The sequence below is a fragment of the Neltuma alba genome, unplaced genomic scaffold (genome assembly GCF_004799145.2).
Source record: "Neltuma alba isolate B1F8T4 unplaced genomic scaffold, ASM479914v2 tig00011574_pilon, whole genome shotgun sequence".
Classification (NCBI taxonomy): Eukaryota; Viridiplantae; Streptophyta; class Magnoliopsida; order Fabales; family Fabaceae; genus Neltuma; species Neltuma alba.
In genome coordinates, this window is record NW_021636228.1 from 171,705 (window position 1) to 183,979 (window position 12,275).

Below are 12,275 nucleotides of genomic sequence, written 5' to 3' on the forward strand. Positions count from 1 at the left end.
CTTCCGATTCACATGATTACAAATAAGCGTGTAATTAGAAGCTATAGTACTTTGCGGCAAAAAAAAAAAAGAAGAAGAAGAAGAAGAAGCTATAATAATGTGTTAAGTGCAATGGTCAATAGTCAACACCTCACCCTCTTCCCATTCTCCCGAGCCGTTAAGTTCTCGGTCAACCATGATGTCGTCGATTCTTTATATTCGCGATAATTGCCCCACTTCAATTCCAACTCCCCATCCCCCTCCCCCTCAAAGCCTCTCACTGAAACAAACAGGGTATATATGACAGAAATAATTCGAGCCGCTCACTTGCTCCTGCTAAAATGAGACCCTTTTTCAGGTTCTTCATTCTTCTGGCTCTGCTTGCTTTTGTTGTACCTTCTTCCTCCTCTTGCAAACTTAGTCAAGAGGAAGGCGACCTTGTGTCCAAGGCCTTCAAATCAGTCTCCGGATTCAACGTTTCTTCGTTACCCCACTGCTCCAACGACGATCAGTTTAGGGCCATAAGGCTTCCATCCAAGAATCTCATAACAATATGAAATACCTCCCTTCTGGGTTTCAGAAGCTCACCAACCTGAACTACCTTGACCTGTCCAACTGTAAAATCAAAGGAAATGTCAAACCTCTCTCTGTTTTGAAGTCGCTGAATTACTTTGGCCTCTCAAATAACAAGTTGAATGGTACTTTTCCTTTTGATTTCCCTCGTCTTCATACCCTTCATTTCTTGAACATTTCTCACAACAATTTCAGAGACATACTTAGCTTCGATGGGTACAAGAAGAAAGTCGACAAATCAGCTTTCCTTCACACCGGTGCTAACTTCACTTACAACGCTTCTAAAACGTCGACGTTTCATCACCCTCCGAAACGAGACTCGATCAGTGCAAAACAACCCAAATCAAAATCTAAAACACTGATTCTCTCAGTTTACTCTGCTTCAGGAGTCATCATTGTTCTATTGTGTATTTCAGTATTTTGCATCTACAGGAAGAGACGATTGGCTAAGGAAAACAAATGGGTGATCTCGAAACCAGTCCCTCCATTGCGTTTCAAGGTCGACAAATCCGGACCGTTTGCTTTCGAGACCGAATCAGGTACGTCGTGGGTGGCTGATCTGAAGGAGCCATCATCGGTGCCAGTCGTGATGTTCGAGAAGCCATTGATGAACCTGAGCTTCAAGGAACTGATCACGAACACGTCACACTTCGGTAAAGACTCGCTGCCCGCTGAAGGGAGGTGTGGCCCCCTCTACAGAGCCGTCTTACCGGCCGGCGAAGACATCCACATGGAAATCAAGGTTTTGGAGAATGCCAGAGGCGTTAAACATGACGACGTGGTTGACTTGTTCGTTGAACTCTCAAAGCTGCAGCATCCAAACATACTGCCACTCTCCAGTTACTGCATTGCAAGTACTGTGCCGAGTTGCATCTGCTCCAAAATCCAAATGCTTTGTTCCAAATTTTACTCTTTTTTTTTTAAATTCTGCTTTTTTAGCAGAAGCAGCGTACATTCTGAAATTGAATTGAACCTTCTCGCATTAATTGCCTTCACGGGTTTTAATCTTATGATGTCGCACTCACTAACTTGCTGTGTACCCCTTTTCCCTGAATCCACACTCTTGTTATGATTACGTATAGGAATTTGTGTCTGTCCTGTCGTACATTTTGGTTTCGTAATTGAAATGTTTGTTTATGGAAATAAGCAAAATATTTCAAATGGTTTCAGCCTAACAAAACTTTTTTTGTTAATATTAATCTTTTTTTAAAAAAAAATTATGGAAGTTGGCAAACTTGATTCATGTTTGGTCTAATTGAGAAATTTGCTTAAATATGAGTGTAATTAAATGTGGTGAATTTAATTAAAATGGAAATTTGATTATGTTTATTACAATTTCAGGAAAAGAGAAGCTGGTGTTGTACGAGTTCATGCCGAACGGTGATTCAGGAAGGTGGATTCATGAGCTGCCAATGGGGACTACTAATGTGAAGGATTAGGGTAGCAACAGATCACAGGCGTCTTCATCAGAAACCATGGGTTGGCGAACACAACATCGTATTGCTGTCCAGATAGCATGTGGCCTGGCATATCTCCACCATGCCGGGTCAGAGCCCATCGTACATGGCCACCTAGTCACCTCTAATATCTTATTTGCCGACGACTTCCAACCCCAAATCACGGATTTTGGGTTCTGAAAAATCAGGCAGCAAGATAAGTTGAATTGCACAATGAAGACGAACATTTACTGCTTCGGTGTCATGCTGATGGAGCTCTTAACGAGGAGGGCTAGCATGGCAGAGACAGTCGTGTGGGTGAGAAAGATGGTGAGAGAAGGAAATGGGGTGGCCATGTTGGATGAGAGGCTGAGAGATGAGGGTGGCGAGTTGGAGAGGGAGATGGCGAAGAGCCTTTGAGTGGCGTTCTTGTGTACGGCGGAGTCACCGGCGAAGAGGCCCACGGTGTGACAGGTCTTGGGGTTGCTCAAAGACATTCATCCTTGCAGTGGACTCCATCAATCTCAAGTCTAAATTCTGAACAACTCGTTCTCCATAATTTTTTGTTCTGCTTCTTTTGTTTTTTCCCCCTTAAAAGATACGCAATTTAATCCTCAAGTATACATTTTTCATTTGGTAAAACTTATTGTAGGCATCATATGCCGTGAAGGAATTCTTGCTCCTAGAGGGGCATGCTTGTGAGAATTAAGATTTATTCTGTACATGGAAGTAGTAAGTAAAAGACCTTGCAGTGCAAAAAAAAAAACACTGTAACATGCATCTCATATCAAATTTCTTACAAATACAAAATCTCTAATCCAACATGCTTACTCTAATTTATTACTAAATCTTATGCTTTTAATATAAGAATTAAATAGTTAATTGATAAAAATAAAATAATTAGTTAAATTAATTATTTGTAATAAATATATATTAATTTTTTAAAATACCTTTTTTAATGGAAAACTTTCTTAATATTAGTATAAAAATATTTTAAAAAATATTTATAAATTCAAAGAAAATATCAATTAAAATTTTATTAAAGCTAAAATAAATTATTATTTGCCTCTTATATTTACAATCTGGACAATATTCATGTTGATGGGTGGGGAGAAGCCTAGGCCGTGTTTGTATATAGTACTCCTCCGTTATATTCGTTTAAATGTAAGTTTTTTAGCTAATTAAATTTTTAAATAGGCTATTTTAACAAAATTTCTCTAATTCTTTTTTTGTGGGCATAGTACAGATGATCCCACTCACATTATTCACTTTTGCCTCTCCTTTTTGGCTTTTTCCTTTTTATTTTTCTATTTTTGTTTTACTCCTTTTTTTTTGGCCTTTTTCCCTCCTTTGTTTTCTGTTAAATTAGTTAATTCTTCCCTGGGAAAGAATATGCCTTTCCCCGGGCTCGGGGAGCAGTTAGATGTGGGTGCAGTATTAGCACCTGAGCAGTTTTGCACTATTTAGGTAATTTTTATTTTTATTTATTTTTAACTTTAATTAAATTAAAGCTTGAGTTTCTGTTTTGTTTTTCTTTTCAGATAATTATTATTCCTGAATGAAAATACTCAGTTCTAGATCTATTCCGCCTCGATGAGAGAATTTTTATTATTATTTTTGGTTATAAATTCTGAATATAAATTTTAAAAAATATAATTGTGAGGTCAATAAAGCTTACCGAAAAACGATACTTCATGATTTGAATAATATATCAATTTATTTATTATTCTTCAATGTAATCTGAAACTTTATTTGTTTTCTCATTATAGTATAACTATGTGGCTACCTTGGTCAAAAAAAAAAAAAACTATGTGGCTACAAAATTTCAGGCGACTTTTGTATTAATGGATGAGTCATCATACGGTGTTTGTCTTGCATGGGCATGTCATTGTCGACTTTCAGCTTTTATCCTGGTTGGTCTTCTTGCCCAGGCATGCTAATAAGCCCTTGCGTGTAAATGCGGAATCATATATTGGCTCGAAATTATTGAGATTGCCTCGCATTTTCTTAAGGCTTTAATTATTTCTCTATTCTTTTTTAATTGTATATTAATTAATTCCGCTCAAGAGTACTTATTAAATCTTGCATGTACTTATTCATTCTTTTAATTTTTAATTTGATTTTTTTATATTTTTCTCTTTTTATTAAATCTTTTAGCTTTACTTTGTTAACACCGTTGAGTCCTACTACTAATAGTGTTAATAGAACAAAATTAAAGGATAAAAAGTGAAAATTATATCAAAAAATAAAGAATGAAAAAATTACATATACCTAATTAAATATTGAGTTAAAATATAAGTATCCAGAAAATGATCTTTCCTTAAAATCAAAGTAAAAGAATTTTGAACTGAGCAGTTGCAATGATTTTTGGATATTTTGCAATGGTATAGTATTATAACTATAACATGCACAAAAATATTTTATTTTAACGTTTATCACAACATTATATTCACACTAAGTTGGCAAAAAAAAAAAACTAGATTCAATTCTAAGATCCCTGGCACTTGATGCGGGAGTGCTTTAGTATTGGATTTATACTGCTTTTCTTTTGCTTTATTTCATGTTTCGAAACACAACATCAAGATCTGACTTATAGATACCAACCTCCTTTTTTTATGTAACCTTTTCTTTTACTTAAAAAAATGGCCACTTGTAGCTTCATGATGGGATCCAGTGCCTTTAAGCTTTTGATTAAAGTTAATTTCTAACACACGAATAAGATTTGCTTTGATTCCTCGCTTTTTAGTAACTTATCCCCACATCTTCGACTGTTCATCTGAACAAAAGGGGATCGACAAATTCAAAGAAAAGAAATTGATTAGAGCAAAATGAAATTAAGTAAATTATTATTGTATGATTGTGTACAAAATTCATGCTCAGATTTGATTAGATTAAGGAAGTTAGAATACAAAATACTCCTTTGGTCCTTAATATAAGACCTATTTAACTAATTTGATTAGATTAACGAAGTTAAGTAAGTTAGTTAATTATAAAAAATATATATTTTTTCTAAAATACCATAATCATCTTCCCTGATATCCTCTCTCCCTTTTCCACTTGTTTATGGTTGGAGAGTATTTATAAGGATAATTTAGAAAAAATTAATAAATATAAGAAATATTTCTTATATTTAGGACCAAAATCAACTTAATAATTGGGTCTTATATTGAGGATTGGAGGAATACTTTAAAAATTTCTTCAATTCCCAGTGATAGATGGGAGTGATCAAATATTATTTAGGTCATTGGCTTAAAGGTTTTTCTTGGCCAATATAGGGTTAATCTTGGCCAATATAGGGTTAATCAACTAGTTCAAATTATGCAGTGTAAATTGATATCAAAAGTTATATATGCACACGTGTATTCCAGGGAGAATTACACAAAGTTTTTAAATAATAAAATCAATTACATATAACTCTAGTTACTTGTAAATATAGAAGGTTGACATATAAATAAAACTAAAAAAAGTTTATTAGTTTTCTTATTTGGAACGATTTTGAGGAATAACAATCCTTTTCGAGTTGGCAGGGCATTGCATGGGAAGGAGAAGATTTCCAAGAAAACAGAAGTCAGTATAATTTCATTGACAAAGTGGTGGAAAGTGAACGTTATGGAAATTGCGAGCGACTCTCGATCATATAAAGGTCTAATCGCTCCTTGTTTTAATTAGAACTTTGAGTGTGGTTGGCTTAAGACCACCCAGAAATGAGTTGTTGCTAGGATTGAGGGGCCTCTCCAGTTGAGCTTTTTGGTACTTTGGTTGCCCCTTTGGTTTGCTAGGCCTTTTATTGTGTAATTTGTCTTTGCTTTTTGTTCCACGTGCATATTTTTATACAATTATTTATATTTTTAAATCGTGATCTTTTGATTGAAAAATTATGAATGAGCGGATTTTTCTAGTAATTTTGTGATTAGGACATTAGTTATATAATTGAGTCTTATTCTTGAGGAAAGATAGATGGAAAAATCGCAACAACAAATAAAAAACAAAAGAAAACTGTGGAAATTACGAAATCACAAATTAGGATTGTTACAACGCTTTCATAGGTTTTGACAATAATTGGATTGCAATTGACAACATATATATATTTACAAAATACTTGATTTGCAATTTCTCCAAAATAGATTCAATTTTAAGTTAAAAAATTATACTCCTTCGGTTTTTAATGTAAAACCTAATAAACTAATTTGAGTTGATTAAAAATATTATTTAAATTAGTTAATATGATACTATCTTCGGTCCTAATTATAAGACTCAGTTTACTAATTTGGAAATATTAAGGAATTTAGTTAAATTAGTTACTGGTTAAAAAATGTCACCTATTTTCCAAAAATACCCTTATAAAATTTTAAAAAATAGCCCCGCACAATACCTAATCGCCCATACCAAATCTCAATTTGACAGCACTGATTGATCTCTTTGGATTTTCAATTTCTAATTTCTACTTTGTGATTTCATATTTTTGTTTTTTTTTTTGAGCTGAGATTTCAGATTTTCTTGTTTTTATGGATTCATTGCATTTTTCCAACAGCTCCAAACCTCCACTTGACAACACAGACCGATCTCTTATTCTAGACTTTTGATTTCCAATTTTTGATTTGTGATTTCAGATTTTCATCGATCTAAGAACTTCTATTTGATGTGTTTTTATTGATTCAATGTGTTTACTTAAGATTCATTGACATATTTTTGTCTTCATTGTCCTTTTAGTGTCACCGACAAGATTACTAGCTTATCTCCCTAGAAGTGCATATGGCGTCCTATTTGCTTGCTATAAATGGTCGCCGCTGAGAATCAATCTCACTCAATGCTCACAAACTTGGATTTGAACAGCGAAGGAATTGGTGAATCCAAAACAGGTGATGGCATTAATATGATTTTAGGACTTTACAGCTTATTGTTATCTTAATCAAAGACTAAGAACTTTTTGAGCATAATTAAGTCAATAGTTCGATTACTAATCTGTAATCACTTTGCTTTTATGTCATTAATTTGGTTACTAATTTTGTTACCCTTGAGAGAGATAACTTCTAGGTAAGTTTCTCTTGGACTTGAACAAACTGCCTAGTCAATTTCAGGAAGTGGGAGTTCATTTAGTGGAAATTTCAAACTTTGAACATGATGCTAAACAACAAATGGAACACATTCATGCATCCGAAACTAATGGTACCCAATTATATCTTTAGATTGACATTGCATTCGCGTGACTTGGAATATTTTTATCTGTATTTTTGTTATATACGGTACAATTATTACTTGCATATATATATATATATATATAGCTGCTACCCCATCACTGAGTTTTAATTTTATCTAATTTTGAGACTATGACTTCTATGGTAATCATATCTATATAAATAGAAGTCATGTTTTGCTCTGAGTTCTGCTTGTTTGGCTTATTCTTTGCAATGAAAGGGGATATCCTCTTTCTCTTTCTATCTATTTGTGTCGTCATCTTTTCGTTCTTGGCTAGTAAGAATAACTGAACCATCTACAAAGTTGCATGGTAGAAATCATGAAGCACAGAGGTTCTAATAAATATGATATTCCACGTATAAGAAAAGAAGTCATGGAAAAGGAAGGTCCACTACCAAATCAAATATAAGTGTGATCCAAAGTTAGTACAAGAAGTGATGAAGTAATTGAGGTAATTTTTTTCTTTCTTTGAGTATTTCTTCTGTTTTTTTTTTGGTCTTGTTCTTTTGGTTGATATGTATGCATGGTGCTTAAATTTTATGTGTTGGACAATTCATAGCTGTGGCAATATTGAATGATTCGATGGCAAACTGGCCCTTGGCTTCAGCTACTAACTGTTGCAAAAGAAGTATTCTGTGTACTGAGCACTATTTAGTCCTTCGAATTAATGAAATATACTATATTATAGTATTTGATAGTTATCGTTTCTGGAGAATTTACAAGTTCACAAAGTTCATCTAACAATTTTTTATGTGGTTTGTAGATTTTTTTTAAGAATAAATTATTCATGGATTTAAAATGATTTTTTTCACAGTCATAAGGCACCAGTTTATAAATTTAAAATAATTTTTTAATGACTAAAATTTCATTTGTCTATTATTTTCTTTCTTAGTTTGTTTTCCAGATATAAATTAATCTTTTAAATATTTTTCAGTGATTTAAACAGTTATGTTTAAAATCTAACAATTTGAGTTATTTATTAATTTTAAAAGTTTATCAATATATTTATAAAAATATTGAAAATAACCCAGTCAAATTTTAATTCAATAGTTAAAATGAGAAGCGGAGAGAGGAAGTAGAATTTCTCCATGTGTAATAGTATTTATTTGAATTATTATGGTAGTATTTAATTATAGTTAATGGAATATAAGTAAAGGTAGTTTGGAAAAAATAAATAAATATGAAAAATAAAGTGGATTGGAGTCTTCTATTTAGGACCAAACTAAAAATCAAACTAGCTCTTATAATTAGGACTGGAGATAGTACTTTTTTTTCCTAAAATATTCTAATAATCTTCTTTAATTTTTCCCTTCCGGTACTCCTACATAATTATTGTTGAGAAAATATCAATAAAGTTAATTTGAAAAAAAGTGAGAAACATATGAAATATGTCTTAAATATAGAACCAATATCAACTTTCAAATTAGGTCCTACATTAAATATATGAGGGGTACAAATTAAGATAAATGTAATTTTTTAATGATCTTTGGGTTTGGATATTGGCACTCGCCAGCTTGATCTCTTTCAACGAAAGTTCATGAACTTCGCCGGGATGTTTAAAAATTTCTCCCCATACAATTCATGGGTTGGAATATTAATTTTTTAAAACAATTATGGAGAGCAAATATATTTACGTTTAAATATATTGATAGAATAGATTGGTGAAACATGTTACATTACCATTGGTTAATTATTAGTACATATCTGATAGATTTTCTTTGGCTGATGGTCATCAGCACAAACTAATAGCTATGTAACACTTAAGCATGATTAAGGTGTTACATTTTTCTATTGAAATATAAACATGCTGGACGCCTTAAACATGATGCGCTATATTTCAATAATAAATAAAAAAAGTCAATTGCTTTACATTATTGTAATTTATAGCTGTAGATACTCTTTTATAAATATTTTAGGGCAAAAATTTGACACAGTTCAGAGATGAAAATAGCTTTTAATCTAAAATTAACAATACATTAACTAAATATTAAATATTATAAATAAAAAATGGGGAAAGTTAATGTTTAGGATAATACTTATATTAATTTTCTTATATTGATTATATCAAGTTCTTCACATGAAATAAAAAAAAACATATGACTATGTATGATTAGAGAATTTGACATAATAGATATAAAAAACTTGACATAAGTTTTTTTTTTTTAAATGCGCCTCAAGGACATGAGTTCTCAGTCAGTTTTCAAGCAATAAATTTTGTAATTGACGCTTTTTCGACAATTTTTCCTTCTTATTATAATTATAAATTAAATTAAAGTCATAATTAAGAAAGTTTATCAGTTTAACTACGTCGTTTAATTTACGGTAGATCGTAGCCGTTCAAGCAGTGGAAAAATCGAGTCTGTCTGTTCAACTCTATCAGTTTCTTTGTCATTCTTCTCTCGTGGCCATCTCGAGTCTCGATGACAGCGGCTTCTTTTCTTCTCCCTCTCCGGAAATGTCTCGTCGACGGGTTATCCGAACTGATTCACCAGCAGGTTCTTGTCACAGGTTTTCCCTCTCCGTTCTTGTTGCCGTTCTTCGATATGATGTTTTAGATCGTTTTGCTTAAGTTGTGCTGTGAGTCGTTGTAGTCTGAAAAGTAAAAAACCTGGAAGCATCTTGAGCTTAGAGAATTCAAAAGTTTAAACGATTTGTTAGCATTCAACCTTCTTAAGTATTTTTTTTGGGTGATTTCCCCGTTTTATTTTTCTCTTCGCATTTATTGGAACAATAATTGTAGGAAGAATTTGAATTTTAAACCGTATTTTTGGAAGCTATTGTGTTGGCAACGCTTTGAACGTTGATTTTCTTGCTTGTTGAGATCTTATAGTCTATAATAGTTAAGCATATGTATATTATCAAACTTAAATAAGGAACTTGACCAGTAATATCTAAAATTCTCATCCATGTTTTAAACATGGTCGCGGCCACACATCTAAAGGCTCGATGCTTGTGACATTACCTTTAAAATCAATGCAATTGAGCGAAGAGCTGAGTAAGTTGTTTGAATATCAGTTGGTTCTGGTTTAGAGTGTCTATTGTCTTGAGCCTACCAAGTTAAGATTGCCAGTCATGCTGTATAGATTACCATATTTGAAAGTTCAACTTTTGTTTGAATATTCTGTCTACCTTTTCTTTTCCTTTATCAATTTACTTGCAAATTAAAACTAACTCCCTTCTCCATTTTGCAGCACAATACTCGATTTCTTCAACAAATTCTTCAAAATAGGAAATTAGATTTTCTAGAGTGGCTTATTAATCATTATTGCACTGACTGGTGTCAAGATTCTTCTCTCTATATGGTTGACGTCATTTTAGGCTGAATGTGAGCTGCAAAAAGGAGGGCTGGAATGAGAGAACCCAAGCAACAATGATTCTGTCTTTACTAAAATTTAAATTTGAAGATTTTGTTCTTTTCCACCTTCAATGCATTAACACTTAGTATTTTATTGGAATTTGCACTCGATTCCTTCTATCTATGATACTTTTCTATTTGATCAACCTTTTGGATTAGTCACAGGAGCCCCTAGCATCATGGCATCCAAGAAGAAGCAATACTAGGGTATTGCTTTGCTGTCCATGTACAACGATGAGGAAGATGACGAGATGGACGATGTTGAAGGAGGAATGGAGGGAGAAGAGCAACAAGAATAGGATGGTGGGGATGTGAGGATTGCAGAGGAAAATCTAGAGAGTGATGCTGAGATGATAAGGATCCTTGATTCTGCTAATGAGGCTACTGTACCGGTTGAAAATGATGGGATGACCCTGGAGAAGAGTAAATTTGGGACTTCAATGCCACCACAGCCTTTGGTTGATATGTTGGTTTCACAGCAGGATCAACAAGTAGTGTCTGTTGAATCTAGGAGGAGTAGGAGAGGGACAATTACCATTGTAGACTGTGGTCATGATGAAATAGCAATGTCACCTGAGCCGGAGTTACTCTCTCTCACTTGAACCAACCCCTCTGTTTTTTTTAGAAATGCATTTAAATAGGACTGATGACATGGCAATTTTGGTATACTATATTTGTCTTCTATACGTTCCTTTATCATTATTTTCTTCCATTGATGGAGTCATGTCTCTTAAACTTGAAAATTGCCCAAAATGTTTAAGACCCTGACGTTTCCTTAGGCACCCTGGCCTTGCCATATTTTCCAGGCAGGTTATCTTCTATTAGGAAACCATTTTCTCCTTCTTTATTTTAGGTTATAAGTTAACTTATATTTGGTTTTGATATCAGGATGGAGGGCTTGATGGTAATGGTCGACCCTTGTTTGAGGAAGAACTTCAAACAACAAATGGTATTTTCCCTTTTGCTTAAAGTATGTTCTGCTAAATTTATTGTATCCTTTCTTTGGACACCTCATCCCACTATAGGTTATTCTCAGAGAATGAATATTACTTGATTAATCTGTTGGTGGTAAAGAAGAATATCTCAAGAGCTTCACAATGTCATTGATTTCTTTTTGGAACAGAAGAATTTAAAATTTTGACCAGTAATCTGTTCTCTCATTTGGCCAAAAAGTCTGTTCTTTCTGGAACTTGTACAGACAGTTCTGGTAAGATAATTATGAATATGAGCTAATGAATCTGAACTGTCATATTGATAAGGTAATAAACATATAAAACAGTAAAAATTAACTTCTGCATGAAATGTATTTAATCAAGGATGATTATTCAACTGACCTTTTATATGCAATTTTTTTTGCCAATATTTGATTGTTTAACTGTTTAGTTCTGGATAATTGAAGTGCATGAGAGTTTGTCTGGGACTATTAATTTGAGAATATGCCAATCTTTTGGACTTTGGTTGGGTATTTAAGAATAAGATTATTGAAAAAGAGGCTCGGACATTACGTTGGGGTGGTTTTAGTTCACTTTTCCATGAAGTATATTAGATGGGAATAATCCTATTGTTTTATTTTGTTTTTCTGTTTATCATTTTGCCTCCTGGTCCACTGTTTTTCCCCCTCTGAAGAACTTCCTTGAATGTGGTTTTGTAAGTGATTTGCTAGATGGAGCATCATCAGGATTTGTTCAGGTTTTGACACCTAGCAGTCAAGTTGACACTCCATAGTTTCCTGAGCC

At 33.2% G+C, this 12,275-nt stretch overlaps 1 pseudogene; it reads left to right on the forward strand.

Annotated features, from left to right (window-relative positions):
- The first annotated feature begins 320 nt into the window (after positions 1-320).
- On the forward strand, positions 321-2,522 carry LOC114715079 (calmodulin-binding receptor kinase CaMRLK-like; annotated as a pseudogene).
- The last annotated feature ends 9,753 nt before the right edge of the window (positions 2,523-12,275 follow it).